At 41.0% G+C, this 27,038-nt stretch overlaps 1 long non-coding RNA gene across 4 annotated transcripts in view; it reads left to right on the top strand.

Annotated features, from left to right (window-relative positions):
- Positions 1-27,038, top strand: part of LOC125452100 (uncharacterized) — a 196,115-nt gene that overhangs the window by 114,025 nt on the left and 55,052 nt on the right. For all 4 annotated transcript variants that reach the window (XR_007247459.2, XR_007247458.2, XR_007247460.2 and 1 more), the window contains exon 3: positions 9,152-9,301. This is a non-coding gene — a long non-coding RNA (uncharacterized LOC125452100). The remainder of the gene's footprint in view (positions 1-9,151; positions 9,302-27,038) is intronic.

Below are 27,038 nucleotides of genomic sequence, written 5' to 3' on the forward strand. Positions count from 1 at the left end.
TGAACACTGAGTACAATATATTTTCACTTGTATAAAGACAAAGCCCCTGGTTCAATGTATTTCATTATCTCTGAAACTGACATCTGGAAGCAATGATATATTATTTGTAGCAATGTGTGACAAAATCAATTATAGATCATAAAAAGAATAATTATAGTAACAGAAAATGTGGATACAATTCCAACAATTTAGTATGAGCGGAGTTCTTTAAGGGAAACTTGGAAAGAAAAATGTAAGCATGGCATTTCTTGCCTTTCCATTGTGTACTAAGCATATGAGCCTGGATCTTTAATTCCAAATAGCCTGCACAATAATTAGTATAAGGCAGGATGGGACATGGTTGGCTATAATGTGGTCAGGACATATTACAATTCATAATCCTTTCTCACTCAAGAGTATCCAACTTAAACTTGTTCACTGTAGTTGCCAGTTAAGTTTATACAAAATACGGGTTTTTTTCCGCACATGTTCCTCTTGAGTTCTTTTTAACTGAAGCTGCATTATTTCGTCTGTGGTAGTTTTGCCTGTATACACAAATGCCTCTGGAATTATTACTGGACAATGCTTTGGAGTAGCGCTGTGCAGTACTGTCAGTAATCACCAAAGACCAAATATACATGTAAAAAGTACATACTCTCAAGGAAGTGTAAGACGTGATAATGGAAGGTGTTTAAATATTTTATTAGCTTACTTTTAAAAAAGATTGAGGTATACTGTCAATTAACATGCTGCATGAAGGTAGAATTGTGTCAGCTTGTCCTATTTTATTGTAATTCTAAGCTTGAAAAGCAAGATTGCTGGAAATCAAAAAAAAGTCTTCAGCAGATATTTTTCATATGATAATTACACTGAGAAGCAAACAATAATATTTCATTTTATTTTACTTGTTCATTAAAAAAAATACTTTGGAAAGGAGTGTTATAATTCTTAAAGCCATGTTTAACCACATAGATGGGAATAATCGCTGTCTGTGTACATGCATGAATAAAACAATTACTCTGGATACTTCATTCGATTCAAAAGTTTAGTATGAGTGATGTTCTTTGGGTATCTGTAATATTCAAAAGCACAGATGAATGCACCGCACAATTAACAACGTAATCAGCTTTTTGTTACACTAACGAAAGATTTGTTGTTGAACCCATGTTCTGTCCTTTTCACCACTCTCCCATCTGTTATAAATCTCACTGGATAACAGGCGAGTGTACAAAAATGTTCATCCTAATCACTGTATAATGGCAGGGACTTATGTCCTTAACACAGTTGATTTGTTTTTCAGGGTTTAAAAGTAGATTATTTCCATGGTGCAGGCTTAGTGTAAGCTGTTGAAAACCACAAGCACTGCACTTCAGTCTGCTTTTGGGAAGTTAGCCAAAAGTAATCTGATTAAAAGGGTATTTTTTCTAAATGAAACTGCTTTGAAAGTTGCATTTGTTCGGATAGCATTGGGCCAGAAACAAGTTGCTTTTCGAGCCAAACAGATACTATTAAAGAATATTAAAGGTAGCTTTACCTCAGTAATTCCTCTAAAAAAAATTAACATTTTTTTCTATGTCCATTGTGGAATTGCACAAAAATTAAGAAGAAGATTCACATTAGCACAATTCAGAGAATGTAATTGATGGAAAAATGCTTAGTTTGTTTTTAGATTGAAAGTTAATATTTTAATTCTTGCTGTCAATAAAATACAAATTTAATTGTTATAAAAGATAAAATGAAAGCAGCAAACATATTCAAAATCAGTTTTAGCTCAAGATTTTCTTTGCTGCAATCGTTGCTGTGTATGTACATTTGTGAAGTGCGAAAATGTACCGGCTACGCACCATGATCAAAATAACATAATAGCTGTACCTCTATCATATCTGTCAGTTGTCTGCCTGTATGCAGGTGTTTTAGAATATATTTTATATGCTTTATTATTTTCTCCATTTGTGAAGTTATTTTTACTGGTGTATAAAAGTCTACAGAATAACAATATGCTGCAAATCAATGAACTGCAGTGCTTTTGGGGGATGGGCTTAACACAGTGAAACACCATCATACAGATGTGAACACAAACAGGGAAAGCCGTTTGAGCTTCTGGACTTTTGAGATCCTATACCCAAAGAGAAGCCAGCCAGATTAAAGCTTTCTTATTCAGAGAGAAACAGCATTAGACTTGCTTTACCAAACGACTGTATATACACGTAAATTTCAGCTTTCCAAATCTGAACGATTTATACAAAGTAAAGCAAAATTGCAGTTAACTGCAATCAGAAACCAGTGTTCATAAAATGTACTGCTTCATTTAAAACTGAAAACATTGTGAAAGGTTCACTGGCTTGGGAAGTTTTTTAAAAAATTAATTCAACAGAACAGTAGTTATCTCATAGGAAGACATAGCAAAAATGAAAGGTTTTAGTGTGTCTGACGGATCAATAAATTCACGTTATTTGTGGGAACAGGAATTACAATAATTTTGTTTGCTTTAGTGATGATTTCACATTTAGCACTTCCTCAGGTTTGTAATGCGATTTGTAAATAAATGAAAAACATCCTTACAATCATGCCTGCCTTTTCTTGGCACTGAAAAAATTCATTTCAATAAATTCAGAGTGAATTTAATAAGGTTTCTATGGTATTTCTATAATGGTCATGATGACTACGCACAAGAAAGATCCATGTTTCCATCTTGTAAACATGGACGGTGGTAGTCCTATGAAAGATTTTTTAATGCTCCATACCCTTGTTCTTGCATAATTCTTGTCCAGTACATTGTCACCAGTTCTCCTTTCAACTTTTCTGCTGTAGTTGCTGTTTCTTTTTCTGTGTTATTATGTTTGAAGGCGTACCACAACCCCTGAAAATATTTGTTCTTCATCACTGGTTACATTAGCAATGGTACAACAGGCCCTCAATTTACTGTTTTCAAGCAACTGTGCCCTTCAGCATGGCATTCTATTGAAAGGAACAGAGCCTTGCCAGCAAAGTTCAGCACAACCAGCAATAAAACACAAGTGCTGCTTTGTCAAGTCACAAATAATTACTTGGACAAGTGCCTTGGAGTGAGGCAAACACTATGTAACAACGCTTCAAACAGCAAAAACAAAGAGGCGATTCACTGTCTCCATTACTTTTAATGACATTTGGTAAACAATGACTGAAAATTTGCACCGATTACAAGTACCTTGTTAATTATATAGGGGAATTAGCTTGCCTATTGGACATAGTCAAGATTATAACAAAAGAAGGAGATTTCTAGGTTTTGAAAACCCATTTGCAATTTTTAATGTACAAATTTGATGTGCTCATAATTCTTATCAACAAAATATTTGCAAAATTAACAGAAGAAATGTGATTATTTTAAAACTGTGCATTCTTTGCAAGAAGCAGGAAGCATCAAGTCGTTCTAGCTTTAGACTGATAATTTAGTGGGTCTATCAGAAAAATTACCAATCATCTTCACTTTAGTAACAATGTATCAACAATCTTGTAGCATAGCTGCTTTAAAGGGAATTCATTACCATAAACTTGCTCCCTTGTCAACAGAAATTCAAAGTTCCTTCTGCATTGAGGAGTTCATTTAATATGTAAACAATTTATATTAATTTAATTAAATACAAAGTGCAAATCTTCTGTAAATATACTTAGCATAATGTTCTTAAGTGACATTGTAAAAGCACACAGAGTAGAACTGAAATAAAAACGAGTTGTAAAATGCCTTTCTATTTTGGCTTTCGGAAATGAAGTAGAATTCTTGAAGTGTTGAATGGCCATTAATGCATTCTAAACCTTCTCTTTCAGCTTCTCCACCTTTATAGACACTGAATAAAAGATGATGGCTATTTGGTTTCCGTATTGTTAAAATAGGGTGTTATCTCCAGACTGGAGAATGCAAGGCTCATCAATGTAAGCAGATGAAGTTGTTCTTGGGCTATTTTCCATTGGGTTTAAAACTGTTCTATGAAAAGAAATTGATTTGATTTCAGTGGAAAAATTCAGCCATATGATTCTCCAAACAGATTAACTAATATATTATTTAACATTTGTTTCTGCAAAATTTGCTCCAAATAATTTCTTACTCCATGTCTTCTCTTTATAAGTACACATTCCCACATGCACAGTCACTCCTAACACATGTTCATGTTCGACAACATAACTAATCAACATAATATAACCTTATACTCAGTTTCGTGATTTTACCAGAAGGAGTTTGTTTGGTTGATCTTTGTATTGTAGCACTACAATCATTTGGGCTTTTAAACACCATTGTTTCATTTTACAGCAAAGCAAATCTATATATAAGTATATTATGAAGGATTACTTACTAAAATATTGTTGACAAACAAACACAGTGCCTGGTTATGTGGAGCAATTTATATTTGGGAATTGCTGGACTGCAACTGAAAAGGGGGTCTCCATGCATTATTTGAATGCAAAACCTAACAATGTGGACCACAGCTTTGTTCTTCTGCATTACTAGTTTTTAAAATGAAGGCCATAATCTGTATTACATAGGATCATTAAATTCTGCATTTTACACTTGAGCAACTGCATTTTGATTATCTATTGCATTTCAAAGTAAGCAGATTTGCTTCTTGAGACTTAATTACTTGCTGCAGCATTTGCCATTATTGTAGTCAGTTAATAAACATGGCCGAAACCACTATTAGAATTAAAATGATGCTGTGAAGTGATAAACCAACAGCGATGTATTTACTTTCATTGCTAACTATTGAAAACCCAAGCTAAACAAACATTGAATAGCACAGTGATTTACATCATTGTTCATCTCAAGCATCGGTCATTTAAGTTCTATTTTTTCCAGCACCAAATGAAAGACAAAAATAGCAAAATCTTCAGACCAGTTTCTTTTTAAAAATGGCTTTAAGCGATTAGGCTAATGCCTATCTATTCCTAGGAATAGTTATACATTATGTTTTGGACAAGTTGGTAACCATGCTACAGCTTTCTCCCATACCAGCAATGATCAAGGATCTGTAAGATTATTTCTTATTGCAGTGTTTTAGACATTGAGCTACACAGACAAATTCAGTGGGAAATCAGATTACATATTTACCTACATGCATTGATATCAAGTTATTGAGCTGATGTGCTGTAGATTGGGAACTTGTGTCATTTCCGAGCACTGCAGGTATATTTGAAAATTTAGCAGTATGCCTATTCAACTCTAATTATCTTTGTTGCATCCATAAAAACTCCATTCTATATTCTGTTAATTATCTTAATTTTGTTTTAATTTGGATCAGACATTCTAATTTTATTTTAGAAGTACTTATTTGCTAGCTTGATTGATTATGTTGAGTTCGTTTTTAGCTTTGTTCTTCTGTATGTGAATTGATACCTATCTGCCAATAGATTGACACTTTGAGTTGAATGCCAGTTTTTCTATTTGAATATTTACATACACTAATAATGAGTGATGAAATATTCAGAGTGTTTCTACCTTTTTCCTTGTAAAATACAGGCATTTGTCTCTGACTAATTTTGGACAAGAGATTGCAAAATGGTTACAGTACATAGTCCACTCTATAAAATCACTTGTATCATCAGCCTTGCTTGTTTGTCTACTGTATATTATGTTCTATATAAAAAAAACCCAAATCACAAAAGAATGAATAAATAAAATATTTCATGAAATGCGAACTTGATGTGCTAACCAATACATTAGTTTCTCCTATTAAAGGTTCACAAACTATATTACATCCATAAATATATAAACATTCAAATCAAGAGGCTTTGTACAAAACATTTAGCTTTTAATCTGATCAGAAAGAGCAAAAAAACTGAATTAGCATTGCAAGACTGTTGGTAGCAATTTCCATAGCTTACTAGCAGTGTGATATAAAACAGCTTAACTGGCATCTCTCTTTCCACATTGTTAGCTCTCGCATTTATGTTAGAAGCGTATCATAATCAGAATGCCATTTTCCATTTTTGCCTTTTTAAGTGCAGACAATAATGATTGTCAGTAAAGTTGCACTACTCAATGTTCCGACTGATCCCCTTTGATTTTATTGAAATAATTTTGAATATTTAAAAGTAAACAAGGCTATCTGCCTCAGCTCCATTTTGTACAATCTGTAGTGACTGCTAATTCTGCAAATGCACTTTCCATTGAAACAGTCATTAGATCTGATTGTTGGTGAGCTTTTATGGTTCTATTGTTATTAATGGGGTCTCTCTGTATAATGATATAAAGAGTCAGCTGCATCATTGAATTCAGTCGTTCTGTCAAATACTTGAGACACTATGATGCCACTGCTCCCGTTTCACATGAAACAACAGCAGAGAGGTTTTATTTTCACAGAGGTGAAAGGTTAAAGTAGGGTGTTTGACCAGGAGGGGCGTGGGTGCCAGCAGAACCCATTGCCCTGTAGAATCCTGTTCCTCTTGCTTCCTGATGCTGCAGTATTCTTTCAACACAGACACTGATACATGGTACGCCCTGTGTAAACGTGAAATTAGGTGTCACACTTGCACAGCTATGTTTGCAGCTGCACAGAAGCTAAGGAAATGGACGTATTGAAAACCAATAACACTAATGCACATCGGACATCTTATATCCAGTCAGATGCCAAGTGTGCCACTAAAGTGCCCTCAAAAGTTTTTTATTTCCCCTTCTTTCCCTCCCACGACATCTTGGTATCATTCCAGATTCTGCAGCTGAGGTGAGAGGAGCCTTTTATTAACTTGTGGGATGTAGGCACCCCTGTCTATATTTGTGAGAAGGTGGTGGTGAGCTGCCTTTTTGAACCGCTGCAGTTCATGTGCTGTGCGTTGACCCACAATGCCCTTTGGGAGGGAATTCCAGGATTTTGACCCAGCGACGGCGACTGAATGAATGGTGATGTATTTCCAAGTCAGGATAGTGAGTGGCTTGGAGGGAAACTTGGACGGGGCAGTGTTCCCATGTATCTGTGGAATTTTTAACTTCCCATGAGCTCTCACAGGTATGTGGTAGAATTTATGTCAGATCAAACCTCTCATATTTTGATTTTCAGGGATTTAGTGCGTGGATTTGAATCCTCTTACTTGGGTGATCACTAGTTGTGTCAGAAAACTCTGATGTAAAAGATTATGACATGGATTTTAGTTCAGGCCTTGGCTTTCTTATACCCAGCCTGTACTTGCTGTCTTGTTGGATCACCTCAGCAGCTTTACCGCAGGAAGCTGACCAAATGGCAAAAAAAGTCAGTAGGTTGGCAGGCAGCTAATTTGGGATGTGTGGGTGAGCTCCTGATGCTCCTGGCCCACTTAGAAGGTCTGGAGATTTGAAACATCAGCAGCTGCACTGGGAGAGATCATCTCAGCTGAGGCAGGCAAGATACCTCAAAAGGGGAGGTGACCGCCTAGTGGTATTAATGCTGGACTGTTAATCCAGAAATCTAGTTAATGTTCTGGGGACTCAGGTTCAAATCCCGCCATGGCAGATGGTAGAATTTGAATTCAATAAAATATCTGGAATTAAGAATCTAATGATGACCATGAATCCATTGTCAATTGTCTAGGAAAACGCATCAGGTTCATTAATGTCCCTTAGGGAAGTAAAGTGCCGTCCTTACCTTGTCCAGCCTACATGTGACTCCAGACCCACCTCAATGTGGATGACTCTGAACTGCCCTCTGGGCAATAGGGCTGCCCTGGCCGGTGATGATCTCACCCCATTAATGAATAAAAGAAACCTCAAGGGCTGAGTTGGGTATTTTTGAAAACAATATGAAAAACCCAGGAACTGAGTTGGAGAGGAAATCTCTCTGGGATGATGATTGTTGCTGCATCACTACCCATAATTCCTCCTTGGGCAATTGTACCACTGTCTCCAGTAGTCCCCTGGGGCTGATTCAGGAAGGCTGCCTCAATGAAACTAGTGGCACTAAGGGCATAGGCCCGAAATGTCAGCTTTTGTGCTCCTAAGATGCTGCTTGGCCTGCTGTGTTCATCCAGCTCCACACTTTGTTATCTCTGCCATTGAGAGGATGGTTGCCTCACTCTGAACAAAATCTCAACAATGCTATAAAATGGCTTTGTTTTGGGCTTTTAACAGTGATAATTATGGTAACCACCAGCTTTGTACCTCTTAGCTGGCTAGGTTAGGTGGATTGGCCTCTTTAAATTGCCCCATTGTGCCCAGGGCTGTGCAGGCTAGGTTAGCCATGTGGTTATAGGGACAGGGTGAAGGCTGTGGGTCTGGCCCTTCAGAGGTTCAGTGCAGACTTCATGGGCTACATGGCTTCTTACTGCACTGTAGGGATCCTATGATTCTTCACAGTTGGTCCAGTTGCTGGTAATGGTGGCACTGTGTCAGGGAGATGTCTAGATGTTGTTGAAGTGTTCGTTGACCAATATTTGTTAAGAAAATGGGAACTGCATGTCTTTTTTTTGGCTAATTGTCAGTGTTGTCGAGCTTCATGGAGGGTTTCTCACCATGACACTCAATGAGCTCTCTTGTTGTCTCTAACCAAACTCGCTTCATTAACTACCCACCCTGACATCATAACACCCCTCTTACCTGATTCTGGCCCCATCCTAATACTCACTGATCCAGGGAGAGCTCACCACTCTCTGAAGACCCTCGAAAGACCCTCAACCCCTGTGGACACGTCATCTTTTAAAGACCATTGTGACCAGGCTGAGGACTCACACTCTGAGGCTGCCCAGCTCAGTGATGGACAGAATCTGAAGATGCCAGAGTTGGGAAAACAGCTGGCACCACAATTCTCCAGCAAAGACCTGAAAGTCCCGACAGAGGTGGTGGTACATAGGAGGGGCACACTCTTCCCAAACACAGCCCCAGCCTGGTCAGGGTTGACCATCAGGGTCAGTGCGGCCCCCAACAGAGAAATGGCCAGCAGTGTTGCTTGAAGGTCAGCAATCTTCTCTTCTCTGTCACATGCTTCACACTACAATCTCACACTCACTGTACCCCTGTTACTGCAGCCGCCTCCCACCACCGCTCACACCCTACCACTCTCTCTACTACCTGCAACCGTTTCCTTTCCTCACTCAATCTCACACCTCCCTGCCCCAGCCTCCCACACCTCTGACTTTGCACTGCCTCTTTGTTCACTTGGGATACCTCACACAGCGTTTGACTCAACCACCCTGACTACTTTCCTCTTGTTCACTCCCTCTCTTTTTCTCATCCTAGGAGATGACAGCCCACAACAGGGTGGAAAGAGCCAGTGTGGGTGCAGAGCTGGCAGCCATCGGACAGATGAGGACAGAATTCTGCCTCTCTTTGGAGAAGATGAGGTCCACATCTACATGGGTGTTGCGGTATCCATGTCCCGCCAACTGAGTAAGTCCCACTCTTCATTCCACTACAACTCATGCATTAAACTCACTGTCGCTGTCAATGATTGCTCTCCATTGGCTGGGACACCTTGTCCCTCCTGTGTCTGTAGTTCCAACACTTTGTCCTTGGACCCTGTCAAGAAACAGGCTGCCCTATCTCAGCCACCTCCTTGATCTCTGAGGATGAGAGTCCTCAGAGGAAGCAGCAGTAAATCTGCCTCCTGCAACCCCACCCCCCACCCAACAATGAGCTCAGACAGTGACTACCGCCCCTGGTAGAAACTTGATTTTCAGAAAGTGTGGGATAATCAGCTGGTGAACAGCTCACTGTGAGAGCTGTGTGGCCAGCTGAGGAGGAGTGCCAGAAACTAGGCAGCTGCTCAGGCCCAGGCAGGAGAGGAGCCTTTGGCACTGGTTATCATGCAATCATCTGACTCTCTTCATGGACAGGTTGTGGCTTCCATGGAGAACCAGGCCCGGTTGCCTCAGTGCCTGCTGGCTACGCGCTGACATCTTCACTCTGTTGTCCAGACAATAGTCGCCAGGACTGAAGGCTTGGCAACAGTAGGCATGGAAACTTGTTGCAGCCTCATGGAGTCCTCTGGAGGCAGGGTGGTGTTGGGGCCATCCAGCCAGAGGAAAAACTACACACAGGCCCCTCAGAAATCACCAGACGTGGCCCAGAAAATGAGATAACAAGGTGCAGAGCTGGATGAACACAGCAGGCCAAGCAGCATTAGAGGAGAATGAAGGCTGACGTTTCAGGCCTAGACCCTTCTCTCAGAAAAAGGGTCTAGGACTGAAATGTCAGCTTTCCTGCTCCTCTGATGCTACTTGGCCTGCTGTGTTCATCCAGCTCTCCACCTTGTTATCTCAGATTTTTCACCATCTGCAGTTCCTACTATCTCTGTAGCTAAGAAAATGTCAGTTTATATGCAGAAAATACGATGGTGGTAGGAGGTAAGGATTAAACGATAGGTGGGGATAGAGCCCAAAGAGAGAGAAGAACAGTTGAACAAGACAAAAGAGTAAATCACAATGTGGCTAGGAGGATGAATAGCTGTTAACGGAGATTGTTGGTCGTTCACGACGGGCTGTGTGTTCAGGCCATAATATTAGTGAACTCGATATTGAGTTCAAAGGGCTGCAGGATCCTCAAGCGGAAAATGAGGTGTTGTTCTTCCAGCTTGTGCTGAGCTTCATGGATACTGCAACAAGCCTGAGACAGAGATGTTGGGCAGGGAACAGTGTGGTGTGGTAAAGTGGCAGGCAACTGAGAGCTCAGGGTCATTTTTGCGGGCAGAACGTAAATGTTCTGCCAAGCGCTCACCTAGACTACGCTTCTTTTCCCCGACGTACAGCAGACCACACTGTGAGCAGCGAATGCAGTAGACGAGATTGTGAGAAGTGCAGGTGAAGCACTGCTTTATCTGGAAGGAATGTTTGGGCCCTTGGATACTGGTGAGCGAAGAAGTAAATGGGCAGGTACTACACCTTCAGCGGTTGCAGGGGAAGGTACTACGGGGCTGCGGGAGGTATTGGGAGATTCTTAAAATTTATTTATTCATTCATGGGATGAGGGCATTGTTGGCTAGGCAGCATTTATTGCCTATCTGTAATTGCCCAGAGGGCAGTTAAGAGTCAACCACTTTGTTGGGGTTCTGGAGTCGCATGTAGGCCAGACCAGGTAAGGATGGTAAGGAGTGATAATGGGAACTGCAGATGCTGGGGAATCCAAGATAATGAAACGTGAGGCTGGATGAACACAGCAGGCCAAGCAGCATCTCAGGAGCACAAAAGCTGACGTTTCGGGCCTAGACCCTTCATCAGAGAGGGGGATGGGGAGAGGGAACTGGAATAAATACGGAGAGAGGGGGAGGCGGACCGAAGATGGAGAGTAAAGAAGATAGGTAGAGAGAGTATAGGTAGGGAGGGGATAGGTCAGTCCAGGGAAGACGTACAGGTCAAGGAGGTGGGATGAGGTTAGTAGGTAGATGGGGGTGCGGCTTGGGGTGGGAGGAAGGGATGGGTGAGAGGAAGAACCGGTTAGGGAGGCAGAGACAGATTGGACTGGTTATGGGATGCAGTGGGTGGAGGGGAAGAGCTGGGCTGGTTTTGGGATGCGGTGGGGGAAGGGGAGACTTTGTAGCTGGTGAAGTCCACATTGATGCCATTAGGCTGCAGGGTTCCCAAGCGGAATATGAGTTGCTGTTCCTGCAACCTTCGGGTGGCAACATTGTGGCATAAGGATATTAGTGAGTGAAAGAGTCCACTTATAAGTAGTAAATAACATACTTCCCCTCCCACATTACTACTTCCCACCCAGACTTCACCCTATTCCCCTCCCTTACGAATACAGTTACCCCCTTCACAATTGCCATCCTTCCTCCTCCTTATCCCCTCTACCCTACTCTCCCCAGCCTGCCGCCCCGAGTCCCAGTAAATAGGTTCCTGTAATAGTGGCAGGACTGACCATAAACCTGAACACCAACTGCAGAGGCCTAGGTTCCTTCACTGACAATACCCCAGTGGTATGCCTGATTGTAGCCAATCCTGTGGGTCGGTGTTAGATGCTGTCTGACCCCCCGACTGACAGGTACTGCCATGGACTTTGGTGAGGAGCACTCCCTTAGGATGGTGAGACACAGCTGCCTGCTTGCTGCACACGCTGTGTGTTAGCTGTGTCAGCTGCTGGCACTTGGAGCTAGGCTGGAATTTACAACAAGGCCCTGGGCTGAGGACTGCTGGGAATACTCACCACCAAGGCAAGCTGCCAGGGTAGCTGAATGCTTCAGTGGACATTGTAGTCAAGCTGAGGCAAGGCAGGAATGCAATGGGCATCCAGGTGGGCGTGAGCAAGCAGCCCTGAGATCAGTCTGGTCTAGTCACTGGTGCTTGTCCATTATGCATGCACCATATCCACGCAGCAACCTTTCATTGCTCACGGCTGGTGTGCCATGCGATGTGTCCTGAAAGTGGATTAGAGTGATGCCATGAGGAACCTGAATAGTACCTGTGTGGCTGGTACTGATTGCACTCTGAGATAGAGCATACAGCAGTGCAGCATGGACGCAGATGCTTCAGTTCAACTCATTCATGACCAGCCAAAATCCTAAATTAATCTAATCCCAGTTGCCAGCATTTCTAAACCCTTCCTATTCACATACCCATTAATCTATTTATTTGTAAGAAGTAACAATTCTTGTATGGACACCTGGTCTGGTCCAGGCTTTCTGTTAATCTGGTCAAATTTTTGCGTACTTTAATAAAATCTTTAATTTTTGTTTCACGTCTGTGAATAGCAGTGCTCAATTTTCCCGTGCGTTCCCCATGTAAAGCATAATACAAGGAAGTTGGGAAAACTGGGCAAGATGTGCAGCTAGGACTTTCTCAGCTTCAAGAGCAAAAAGTCCAATTTTCCAACCAAGTGCTAGATGGTGACAACGGTCTCACTAGTGAGTGGTGACAGGTCTATTTGCATTTGTTTACCACTCAATCTCACTCATTACTTCATCTCACCTTATTAATATGTAGTTGCCTTTCCTCCTAACTACCTGATAGAAACTAGACATTGAAAATTCCTGACATGAAAGTCAGAACAGATCACTGGTGACTCCAGTTCACCACGTGCTCCTCAAGACCTCTATTCTGAATATCTGGCACCTTCTATTGGGTAGCAATCTGACCCATTCCAAATCCACGGACCTGGTCATCTGACACATACCAGCATTACTACATCAGTGTGGCATATCTCCAGGCCATTCACAGTACAGTTCTGCACTTTAGCACTGCACTTTGGAGCACCTCACCTCCTGTCATTTCAATGCTGCTGCAAGGACACTTTGCACAGAGGGACACATCCCATTCTTAAGGGCCAGACCAGCGTGCATTTCCAGGATACTTACTCACGCTCTGAGCATTCACTTACTTTGAGCCTACTTGGATAATCATTACATTTCTGCTTGACCTTGCATTTTTGCCCTCTCAGCTGGAGGTAATAGCTTTAGAGTATTTCTGTCTTGCTTTGCCCTTTAGCAGAGACAGAAAGCCCGGAATTGGTCATTGTTGCCAGAAGTCAAGAGGATGGACACATTGCTGTGTGGCATCATACTACATCACTCCCACACCTACACCATCTGGCAGCTGTACATGTGCCAAATGCACTGTATATACTTCAGTCAAGTGACCATGTCTCAAAGTCTAACGGAAGTCATGTTTACCATCAGTTACGAGAGGGATCTGGGCACAGACAAGTCAATTTTATTTGTTCCTTTTGAGGGATGTGAGTCTTGCTGGCTGGCCAGTATTTAATGCCTGTACCTAGTTGCCTTTGAGAAGGTAGTGGCGAGCTGCCTTCATGAATTGCTGCAGTCCACCTGCTCTGGCTTGACCCAAAATATTATTAGGGAGGGAATTCCAGGATTTTGACCTAGCGACAGTGAAGGAACGGCAATATATTTCCAAGTCACAATGGTGAGTAGCTTGGAGGGGATCTTGAAGGTGGCAGTGTTCCTATAGATCTGCTGCTGTTGACCTTCTACAGGGAAATGTTTGTGGGTTTGGAAGTTGATGTCTGAGGATCTTTGGTGAAATTCTGCAGTGCATCCTGTAGATAGAACACACTGCTGCTCCTGAGCATCAGTAATGGAGGGAGTGGATGTTTATGGATGCAGTGCCAATCAATCGGTTGCCTTATCCTGGATGGTATCAAACTTCTTAAGTGTTGTTGAGGCTGCATTCATCTAGGCAAGTGGGGTGTATTCTATCACACTCCTAACTTGTGCCTTGTAGATGGTGAACAGGCTTTGGGGAGACAAGAGATGAGCTACTCGCTGCAGTATTCCTAGTTTCTGGCCTGCTCTTGTAACCACTCTGTTAATGTGGTGAGTCCAGTTGAATTTCTGATCAATGATAACTCCCAGGATATTGATAGGGGAGAAATTCAGTGATGGTAACACCATTAAATGTCAAAAGGTGGAGGTTAAATCTTTTCTAATTGATGATAGTCAGAGCCTGGCATTTGTGTGGCATAAATGTTACTTGCCACATGTCAGCCCAAGCCTGGATATTTCAGATCTTTTTGCATTTGGACGTAGACTGCTTCAGTATCTGAGGAGTCATGTATGGTGCTGAACATTGTGCAATCATCGGCAAACATCCCCACTTCTGACCTTATGATGGACGGAAGGTCATTGATGGAGCAGCTGAAGATGGTTGGGCCAAGGACACTGCCCTGAGGAACTCCCGCAGAGATGTCCTGGAACTGAGATGACTGACCACCAACCACAATCATCTTCCTATGTACCAGGTATGAATCTAAACACCAGAGACTTTGCCCCTGATACCTAATGATTCCAGTTTTGCCAGGGATCCTTGATGCCACACTCTTCTTCAGAAGGGTCCAGACCTGAAACATCAGCTTTCCTGCTCCTCTGATGCTTCTTGGCCTGCTGTGTTCATCCAGCTCTACACCTTGTTATCTCAGATTCTCCAGCATCTGCAGTTCCTTTTACCTCTGGAATTCAGCTCTTTCGTCCATGCTTGAACCAAGGCTGTAATGAGGCCAGGAGCTGAGTGGCCCTGGCAGAGCTCAAACTGGGCATCACTGAGCAGGTTATTGCTGAGCAGGTGCTGCTTGATAACACTGTTGATGACACCTTCCTCACTTTACTGAAGACTGAGAGTAGCCTGATGGGGCGGTAAGTCAAGACACCATCTGATACCAGTCCAGGGGCTTTGTTGCAGCCAGTCATCTGCTCAGGAGGCTCTCCTTGCAGTGGGTGAGATGACAAATGTTGAGGTGTACCACTACCTGCCTTGGCACCTTTTGCTCTCCTGGGGCCCTTTACTTCTGAAATGAGACAATAGGAGGGATTGAATGAGATGAAAATGGCTGGCACCCCTGTTCCTGGGGGATAAGGGGTGAAGTGCCCTGAGTGGATAAGTAATGCAGAGGCTATGTGAGTTTAGGAGGCTCAGGGTTTGGGGTGATGTGGGAGAGAGTGAATGAAAGAGGACATTGGATGTGATAGTGAGAGTATTAGAGCATGAGCCTTGACGGGATGTGCAGAGGCAGCGATAGAGTGAGTGTAAGGTAACAGAATGAGGAGTATAGTATTTTAATCTGTTTGCATGGAGAAAGTTACTGATGTTGTTGCAGCATTGCTGGGCATCCCTGTGGAGACCAGCCTGACTGGGAGGCAAGTTCAGACTGGGGACACAGGGTCTGGTGTAATGACCTCCTGTGCTGGTCCTGAGGGAAAATGTCACTGTCCCACGCTGTCCATCAGGAGCTCCAGGTCATGGAATCATGTAGTGTAGAAGAGGACCTTCAGCACATTGAGAGTGTGTAATCAAGTATATCCTACACCCTATAATGGTGTCACTTTACCATATGAGGCCCATGGCTTTGAATACTATGAGATTTCAAGACATTGTCCAATTAACTTTTCAAGATTTTGAGGTTTCCCGCTTCAACTACCTTCTCAGGCTGTGCATTCCAGAACCTCACCACCCTCTGGGTGAAAAAGTCTATTCTCACACCTCTTCTAAACATCTTGCCTTTCACTTTAAAATGTTGCCCCTTACTTATTGGCCATTTGACTAAATAGAACAGCTGCTTTCCATCCATCCTGTCCATGCCCCTCTTAATCTTATACACCTTGATCAGATTCTCAACCTTCTCTGTACCAAAGAAAACAACCCAAGCTTATCCAGCCTCTCTTCATCACTGAAATGCTCCATCCCAAGCAATATCCTGGTGGATTTCCCCTGCTCCCCCCGCAACAATGCAATCACATTCTCCCCTATAATGCGGTGACCAGAACGGCACACAGTGCTCCAGCTATGGCCTAACCAAAGTTCTGTGCAGCCGCAACATTGCAACATTACCTCCCTGCTCTTATAAACTATGTCACAACTGTCCTGTCACCTTCAGGGATCTGTGAACAAGCACCCCAAGATCCTTCTGTTCCTCTGAACCTCCTAATGTATTGCCATTCATTGAGTACTCCCTTACCTTGTTCCTTCTTCCAAAGTGCATCCCTCACATTTTCCGCTCTCTGTGCACAAGGTACAGCAGCAACTTTCTCTTGTCTGCTATGTCCAAGGCAGATGTCTCAAAGCGTGCAGGATAGCTCTGGACAGCTTGACTGGGTAAATAATGGTCTTTTAAATATGGTGGCTCCATGGACCCCAGCAATGGGTAGTAATTCTGCGCTAGGCAAGTGGGAGAATCGGGCTAGCATTGTGCAAGTGTTATGCCTTAGGGGTGTGATGTCTAGTTACTGATGTGAGCTCGACAGGATAACACAAGGAAACTTGCTCGGTCTTACATGGAGAAACATAAACTTTGACAAAAATGACACATAGCTGATTTCTAACCATATATTCAGATTTAAGGAGGTAGCAAAGGATTAATGCAAACCTTACTGAAGGACTATGACCTGTCTCAACCGATGCCTATTTTGACCTGTAGGTTATTGAATCAAAATAAAGACGTATTTTACATGTTAAGTCTCGGCCTTTGCATTGAGGTTGTGGCGTCTGTCACTTCCACACTGAAAAACAGTGGAAATTTCTAACATTCTGAGGTATAAAAGGTTTAATTCTAGCTTCTTGATCTAACATTGTTTGGACAATCCCTATACCTAACTATTTGATTTTCATTGCCGTTATGTATAATATTCAAGTGAATTTATTTTGCTAATCAGAAAACAGAAAGTTGCCAAGTACTTAAGAATTTAATTTGGAGAAAATTAGCCATTGTATTAATCCCCAAGACCTTTATTTATTGTAGATTTTATAAATGTCAGTTCTGTCATTGCCATTTGTGATTGAAAGCTCTGATTCAGCAAATGAGGAGTCCAATTCTGATGCATATTAACAATGAGATGGGGGAGGGGTCACTCTATAAATCACTGCTAGCAGCTGCTTAAATCTAGATGAAACTAGTTTTGACTAGGGACGTCCACGTCACTGTTGATTTTCATCAAGGAAGCCTAGCCTGTTTATCCTTTCGCAGCATGTGGTGACACGCACTGCAGTAGATGCGAAAATGTCCCATCACCTGATAGTCAAGCTTAATAATTTATCTGCGGCTTGGGTTTCAGACAGAGAGCTGGGAGCTTTTAGTGTTCAGTGTTGTCAAAGCGAATCCTGAGAACAGTGGTCTGCCGTGGTCCATGTCAGATTTTTAACATTAATGATGTGAGAAATGGCTAATTTCTAAAGTGAGTGTTTAAAATGTACCATCTAGGTTTGGGAGGATGACGGTATCTTTCTTGGAGGGATAAGAAATGAATCTGGCTGAGAATGGTCAGGGTGTTTTCATGTAAAGTATGCGGAGTGCAGCATGAAAAGAGTTGGTGCTCCCATTTTTGTACTTTAGCATATGGATGTTCAATTATTCATAGTTTCAAAAAAAATCTCTGTAACTCACTCGGCAGCACATCTACAGTTTAGAATGTTAACAACCAGGAAGCATCCATTTTTAGATAGCAAACAAGTTTCCATCTTCATATTCCATCAGTGAAATTCAGTTGAGCAAACCTGTATTGAAATAAAAGTCTCATTGCCAAAAACTACTGGCATTTCAACTTTTTCACAATACCAAAACAAAATGTGCACTTGGCATTTTTCTGCTCTTTCAATCATTTCAGATAATACTAATATATTGGACAGAATGTATTGATGCATAAATAGCACATTAGAGAGATATACAGCAGACAAACTGTTAAGTTTAGACTTGTTAATTTGGATTAATGGAAGAGGTATGGCTAGTGAAATAAAGTCAGATAAGATTGAACTAGGCTCTGTAGAGTGTTTTGTGGTTAGCAGTTTTAAGCTAAAATTCCATTATTATCCTTGCTTGGGAATTTATCATCTTTCTTCCCCTATTTGAGGTTTCCCTCAAGAATGAATCCCTAATAAATTGTTTTCCATTTTTCTCATTAGCACATTGTCACAATAACTGTACAATGGTTTGCTTAGATCGAAAGCGTAAGGCCGTCTTTCTCTTCAAAATAAATTGACAGAGCATATCTCAGCAGATGGTTAATTCTGCTGACCTTGAGGAATGATGGTGTGGGGGTGGGGCGGGGTGGACCTTTCCAACCTTGCTGCTCAGACTTCTTCAGACGGCCAGCGTTATCAATGTTTGATTGCTCAGATGACTGTAACTGACCTCCAGTCTGCAGCTCTCAGTGAATTGGTCGAAGCAAGTACATTTAGAAAAATTAACAAAGACTGTATGATTTTTCAGGAAGTATTTTTAGCTACATTAACTATGTTGTAGTATGTTGTGAAGCTTTATTAATCACAAGTTCCAAGACTACTTAAAGAAAATTTTCAAGTATAAGGGAACAAGAATTCCTGATATTTTATGTACCATAACCATCTATATAGAACTATTTGACTCTATCCTAATAGTAATGTGGATGAACAAAATTGTAGAAATTATTTTATGAAGCTTTTTTTAAAATTACAAACTGTATGAAATTTTAGAACTATTAACTGAATTCAATATTGATTTTGATAACAAAACACGTGAAATGATATTCTTCAAAATCTGGAACATGAATAGGTTTTGTGTTTTTATATAAAATGCATTTCAAATGTAAATGTAAATTTAGGAACTAAACGTCAAGTTTGACTTGGAAAATTTAATAAATGGAATATGACTTTAAATTATATTTCATTAAATAAATCATTTGCTTGCAATAAAGGTTAGTGAACCTTATATTATTTTGTATATACATATAGTAAGGATATATATAATGTATGCAATTCCCTGCATCCTTCATCTATATCACAGATCACTAAATAATGCCTAATGTTTATTTCATTTAGCAGAACATCTAACACTGGATAATACTCCAGGGACTGATTATCATAATTATACAAGTTTCTATAGCAACCTACAAGTGTATCAGTTTTGATTCATTATATTGTTATATCTTCTAGCATTTTCCAAATATTGGGTACTCACAGTCACGGACTTAACTGTTACAAAAGAAATGGTGCCAAAACTGATTTTTTAAATTGGAAATGGTTAATTGAATTTTGCGCTATTTCACTTTCCTTACACACATATTTCGGACAAAGAGACCACATTCAGAGGAAAACACGCAGGAAATTTTGATATACAATGAAATAGGGAGAACAAATAAGTCGTCAGTGACGTGATTTCAGTCTCTCTTGTGTGAAGCATGCAAATTGTATTAATTATTTCCACTTCCAAGGCACACTTTTAAGGATTGGTTACAATTAAGATTGGTATTTTAAAAAATCATGATTCACACATTTTAATTAATTTACAAGGCACTGCAGTATTGATGAAAATTGTTTTGAAAACTTTCTTTTCCTATGTAGAAATGTAGTTTAAACAGCATTTACCCCTAATGCAGTAATGTGTCTTGATGTCATTTGCTTCTTTGGCCACTTTTGACCAATAGAGAGATGAGAGTGTCAAGCATTCTGTCCCAAACCTTACAAAAAGTTTGTTCTGATGTAAAGCTTGAACTCAACTGAATAAAAGGGTCAGTGGCAAATTGAATGCAAAGCTGGCTAAATGACAGGAAGCCAACGGTTGTGCTGTAGAGCTGTTTGTCGGACAGGACAAAAATATTGGTATGGACCAGGCCAACGCTCTGCCCCCCTGCCCCACCCCCACCCCATCTCGATACCTGTCAAAGAGATAAGCAAGACCTGATTTTTTTCTAATTTTTAAGGCAAATGCCAGGTGTTGTGTTCTGGACATAATTCGATTGGTTAAACTATCAGGCTTGAAGTAAAACACGCTTTGTTCATACACTATAGTTAAAATACAGACAAAAAAAGCTCACTTTACTGTAATTCAATCATCATACTTAACAAAATATTGAACTACTCATTAACTGTTCCAGTATAGTAACATTCCATAAACACACCCTTCGCAAAGGCAAAGTCAGTAAAATAGACTGTTTCATATACAATTCTAGCTGCAGAAAACTCCAAGTTGGAGCAAAGAGAGAGAGGGAGAAAGAGAGAAACAGCCACCGAAAGCTAAACCAAAAATTCTGCTTCCGGAGAGTTTGACACTACCCTTTCAGGTTGCTTCTATTGTTCCAACTTTAAAAAAAACTTAAGGCCTCAAAAGATGTTGACTTTATTGACTTGATGCAGATCACTCAGTACTTCTGTCTCAACTTCTCTTCATAACAAACAGGACAAAATACACCTATTAAAGCTGTAGTATCATTGCAATATGTTGTGAAATTTTTTAGGAACTGGAATTAGGACCACCACTTTACTTGATCTGAATCATAGTTGAGTATGCGCAACAAAATCTCAAAACTTGCAGTAAACACAAAACATTGGAAATTATTGAGTTCTATGAGGAGAATAGTGATGGACTTCAGGAGAACAGAGACAGGTTGGTGGAGTGTGGGGGCAATGGGCAGATGAACTTTGATGCAATGGAGTGTGATTATTCATTGGTAGAAGAATGATGAGAAGCAATGGTAATATAAAGGGCAATTCTAAAAGGATTGCATGAGCAGAGGGAACATGTGGTACATAACTTAAGTGATTATATTGTGCAGAGCTGTTTGAGAAGGCAGTTAATAAGGTAAAAGAAATCCTAAGCTTTTAAAACAAGATGTTCAGTACAATAGCAACAAATATAGTGAACCTTTATAAAACTCTGGACTAACCTCAACAGGAATATTGAGGTGAATTTTCCCATTTATTGGCAGTGCTGTTTCTGGGGAGATTCATGGTATATGGTCTGCCACGGCCCATTTTGACTTCTGTCGCGCAATCTTTTGCTCTTTAGCTACATAGTTCTGTAACTGTCCTCATAGGCACCTGTATCATGAAAATGTGCAGAAGACATGTTACGACTTACCACTGCCCTGACTTTGTGATGTTCTTGTAACTGGCACCACATTTAAACCCCAGTGTCTGAATTACTCGGAAACTTATCAAAAGGGTACAGCAATTGTTGTGCGGAATTTTAACCTGGAAAAATCGTATGGAGAAAAGTTGTCTGCATGAGGAATTCAATGAATATTTCCATGACAATTTGTTAGACCAGTGTGTTATGGCACCAATCAGAGAGCAGGTTATACTAGACCTGGGTTTGACCAATGAGATAGTGTTAACCACTTCCTCTTTCTTTGGTAGTTCCTTAGGGTCGAGGATGACTTGAATCATGTCATTATACAGTTTGAAGAGAGCCTTCGGCCCATCAAGTCTGTACCACCAAAAATATACTACGACCTACAACAGGAGATAGCAAGAAACGCAGATGCTGGAGTCAGAGGCAACACAGAGACAGGACCCTTTTGGGTCCTGACACAAAATGGCAATTTTCCTGCTCCTCTGATGCTGCCTGATCTGCTGTGTTCCTCCAGCTCCACACTGTGTTCTGTCTACTACCTACACTAATCCTACTTTCCTGAATTGCTTCCTCACTCCGGGGTCAGGGGGCACAGTGTGGGTTCTGCAGTGGCTGACCTAGTCCAATCCTGGAGCCTCAGACTCTGCACCTGGACTCCATGTGCACCACTCAGCAACACTCAAAGTACTGGATAACTTTCAGGATGTTTCTTCTCTGATTTGTGTGTTTTAGGGAAAGCATGTTCCATGTGTCAGTGAAGATATTGCATTTGTTTAGGAATGCTTTCGGGTATTCTTAGTAAAAACCAAAAGAACTGCAGGTGCTGGACATCAGAAACAAAAGCAGAAATTGCTGGAAAAGCTCAGCATCCGGAAGCATCTGTGGAGAGAAAGTAGATGTAACGTTTCAGGTCGAGTGACCCTTCCTCAGAATTGATGACAGCCAGGATTTCTCTCCCCGGATGCTGCCAGATCTGCTGAGCATTTCCAGCAATTTCTATTGTTGTTTCAGATATTCTTGTTGTGTTTCCTCCCCTCCACCTAGTTTTCTCTTCTCCATGTCCACTCTATCCAGGCCTCTCAGAATTCTGTAAATTTCAATAAGATTCCCACTCCTCTTCCTTCTAAATTCCATCGAGTACAGACCCAGAGTCCTCAACCACTCTTCATATGACAGGCCTTTCATCCAATACATTTACATCCTTCATTAAATGATGTGACCAGTACTGCACACAGCACTCCAGATGTGCCCTGTATAAATTCCCTACTTTTATATTTAAATCAGTTTTCCCCAGCTTCCTTGATTATTTGTTCTACCTGCATTTTAACATTTTGTGCGAACATCCGGAATGCCCAGTTTTCTCTGCATTTCAAAACTGTGCACTCTCTCACCATTTAGATAATATTCTTGCAAAACAGAAATTGCTGGTGAAACTCAGCAAGCCTAGCAGCATCTATGGAGGGAAAACAGAGCTCACGTTTCGAGTATCCTCTACCTCCTTTCTCCACACCCCTCCCCCACCATCAGCATAAATACCACATTTTCCTACATGCTATCAGTTCTGATGAAGGGTCACTTGGCTCAAAATGTTAAGTCTGCTTTCTACGCAGAGATGCTGCCAGACCTGCTGAGTTTCTCCAGCAATTTCTGTGTGTTTCAGGTTTCCAGCATCGGCAGTTCTTTATTTCATGGTAGATATATGTTTCCTTTCTGCTCCTCCTGTTAAAAGTTCACATTATGTTCCATTTACCAAATCTTTTCCCACTCATGTGACCTATCTGTATTCTTTTGAAACCCTTTCATATATTCTTCAAACCTTATTTTCCTACTTGATTTTGTAGGATCAGCAAACTTAGTAGCATTCCTTTGGTCTTTTCATCCAGGTCATTTGTATAAATTGTAAAAGATCCCTCTGGTCACACCATTCATCACGTTTTGCAAACTAGAAAATGATCTAGTTATAACTATTCACTGGTTCTGGTCAGCTAGTCAATCTTCTGTCTATGCCAGTATGTTTCCCCCACACCTATTTTCTCTAGTAAATTTTGACATCACACTTTATCACATGGGAGATAGTAGGAACTGCCAATGCTGGAGCCTGACATAACAAGGCGTGGAGCTGGATGAACACAGCAGGCCAGGCAGCATCAGAGGAGCAGGAAAGCTTATGTTTCGGGTCTGGACTCTTGTTTGGAAATGATTTCTGAAGAAGGGCCCAGACCTGAAATGTCAACTTTCCTATTCCTCTGATGCTGCCTGGCCTGCTGTGTTCATCCAGCTCTACACTTTATCAAATACCTTCTAGAAATCTAAGGATATTCCTTCCTCAGTTTCCCTCTATTCACAGTGCATATTGCTTCCATATAGAGCTCCAATGTATTGATTAAACACAATTTCCCTTTCACAGAACAGTGTTGACTCAGTCTGATTAACTTGAATTTATATAAATTTTACTGCTGTAAAACCTTTTTTAGCGGCTTCTAATGTCTTCCTTATAGTGGCTCACTGGCCTGCAGTTCCCTGCTTTCTGTCCCTTCCTTTCCAGGAGAATCATCCCGGCATTGTCGGGGTAGGAAAATTATTGGAACAGGTTCGATTGCTGCTGGTAGATTTAAGAAACAGTCATAAGAACATAAGAAACAGGAGCAGGAGTAGGCCATCTGGCCCATCGAGCCTGCTCCGCAACTCAATAAGATCATGGCTAATCTTTCTGTGGACTCAGGTCCACTTACCCACCCGCTCACCATAACCCTTAATTCCTTTACTGCTCAAAAATCTACCTTTCTTTGCCTTAAAAAAAAATGCAACAAGGTAGCTTCAACTGCTTCATTGGGCAGGAAATTCCATGCATTCACACCCCTTTGGGTGAAAAAGTTCCTTCTCAGCTCAGTCCTAAATCCACTCCCCCTAATTCTAAGGCTATGCCCCTTCGTTCTAGTTTCACCTGCCAGTAGAAACAACCTCCCTGCCTCTATCTCAAAGATTCCCTTCATAATTTTATAAGTTTCTCCAAGCTCCCCTCTCATTCTTCTAAATTCCAAAGGCTATAGCCCCAGTCTAACTCAATCTCTCCTCGTAAGCCAACCCTCTCAACTCCAGAATCAACCTAGTGAAGGTACCCTGCACCCTTCTAGTGTCACTACATCCGATCTCAGGTGTGAAGATAAAAACTGTCCATAAACTGAGCAGTGCCTGGAAATGGTCTCTGAAGTTTATTGTTCAGCAAAACAGTGGTAAAGAAACCCATTGGAAGTTGGGTGGGAAGTGTGTACTTTTGCTTAAAATGTGTGTAATTACACAGACAATGTGATATATGACTGATATAAGTGTCACTTGTCTGAAAAATAAAGTAGTGTTTAGTTAATAGTGTGTTTTTAAATCATTTGTCACTGTAAAATATTTAAAATATAAAATCTTCATACCACTCTTGCAGCTGGCACCCGAAGGTTTATACTTTGCTTTGTAAGCCTGTACAAAGATTGTAACATAATCTACAGCCTGGAACTTAATACAATTAATGGATGCTTTTAAACAAGTAATTGTAGAATCATGAAGAATTTGTTCAAGCTAAGTCAAATCTTGGAGGGCGGACCAAAAACTAAAATTTGGTGGAGGTTTTGCCAGCAAAGAATGTTGAATTAGATGGAAAGCAGCCCATGAGGCATTGAAATGCACCAAACTTAGCAAATCATTAGTGAACTGAATCCAATTTAGGAAGGTGTTTTGTAATTGCCAGAAGGAAGAATAGTTTTTTTTGTCACATGCAGCATTTATATTTACTGGCAATAGTTTTGAAAACTTCACCATTTGCAAAACAGAAATGGAAAGGCTTCTTTTCCAGAAATGCATTGCATTCTGAAAATATAATTTATGCACACGTGAAAACACTGTATAATACAGTTATATAAAATCGCCACAAGGAAAGATATCTTTCCAAAGTATGCACAGGAAAATTAATGTTTAAAACAAATAATGTAAAACCAAACGACAAAACCAAAACTATTTGATGTACTCAAAGTAACTTACAGCATTCATTCGTAAAAGTCAGCAGGATGCAAAGGAAAAGATCAGATTAAAGGAATCAGATTCTAGAAGCTCTCAGATAACTACTCTTCACATTGTTCTGCTAAAATGAAAGTTAAACCGAAGTTTTTAGAAGAAATTCCGACACAGCTAAGGCGAACAATACACAGGATAAGAAAAGTGCTTGATGCAAAATTCTTTTCAAAAGAATTGAAAAAGCATTGAAGGAAGTAGGTGGTATAAATCCTAAATATTTGAATATTCATGAGAAGTCATTGTATGTTTGTAAAAATGGCAAATGCCTCTATGAAAATTAATATCATTTCCATTGAAAATAATATGAACTTACAAAACTGACAAACAGAAAAAAGACTCATGAATCCATCTCACTTAAAATTTGATGGCTAGAATGTCAATATTTACATGTATCTTACACTCATTCCATCCTCTGCCTCTGCAGCATCTCCTGGTGAGGGCAAAAGCAGAAAAACCTAGGAGCAACGGGCTAAAGGTTCTCTGGGAAAAAAAATCTAAACCACTTCAGAAAGTCATAGGGACCATGTATTCTCTTTAACACCTTCTAAAAGGTACCTTTCCAGATCATGGTGTATTAGCTACCTCAGTGCCATATTCTCATACTATCCCATATCCTTTGATGTCATTAATAACTAGAAATCTATCAATCTCTGTCTTGTATTAGAGATAATAAGAACTGCAGATGCTGGAGAATCCGAGATAACAAGATATAGAGCTGGAAGAACACAGCAGGCCAATCAACATCTTAGGAGCAGGAAAGCTGATGTTTCGGGCCTAGACCTTTCTGAAGAAGGGTCTAGGCCTGAAATGTCAGCTTTCCTGCTCCACTGATGCTGCTTGGCCTGCAGTGTTCATCCAGCTCTACACCTTGTAGTCTCTGTCTTGTTAATAAAGTGTGAAGCTGGACGAACACAGCAAACCAAGCAGCATCTCAGGAGCACAAAAGCTGACGTTTCGGGCCTAGACCCTCTCTTTGATGAAGGGTCTAGGCCCAAAACGTCAGCTTTTGTGCTCCTGAGGTGCTGCTTGGCCTGCTGTGTTCATCCAGCTTCATACTTTATTATCTCGGATTCTCCAGCATCTGCAGTTCCCATTATCACAGTCTCTGTCTTGTGTTCACTTTCTAGATGACTGAGCTTCCATAGCCCTCTAAGCAGAGAATTCCAGAGATTCACCACTTCTTTGATACCAGATCCTCTATGAACCCCTTCTCAGACATGGTGAGCGAGCCAGTGTTTCCTTCTCTGCTCCTTCTCACTGCTGCCCTCTGAGTGTTTTTAATTCTGCCTTTTTAATATTTACCTTTTTTTTTAAAACCTTGATTGATTCTAGGATTTGTTTCTGCTGTTTTCCACTTTCATTTACAACTTTTCTACTTTCGATAGCCAACATTGAGGGAATGCAGATGGAGTAAAAACAAAGGTCCCTGCAATCCCCTGATAAAGCTTCCTTCCTGCACCATTTCTCTATCTATCACTCAATCTTCCTACTCCTGTACTCACTAGCAGGTGGTACTGAGGTCAATCCTGAGATTCCTACCCTGGGCCCCTGCTTTTCAGTTTCTTGCCTAACTCCCTAAATTACACTGCCAGGACCACATCCCTTTGTCAACACCAAAGTAGAACATGACTTCTGGCTCGTGACCCTCCCCCACAAGATTGTCCTCCAGTCGCTCAGTTACATCGTTGATCCTAGTACTTGAGAGGCACCATCCTGGGGTTATGTCTAAGGCTATGGAAATCTGTTCCCAGACTATGGAAATCTGTTCCCAGACCTATTGACTGGCCTATCACTTTTACCC

Source organism: Stegostoma tigrinum, chromosome 5, assembly GCF_030684315.1.
Source record: "Stegostoma tigrinum isolate sSteTig4 chromosome 5, sSteTig4.hap1, whole genome shotgun sequence".
Taxonomy (NCBI): domain Eukaryota; kingdom Metazoa; phylum Chordata; class Chondrichthyes; order Orectolobiformes; family Stegostomatidae; genus Stegostoma; species Stegostoma tigrinum.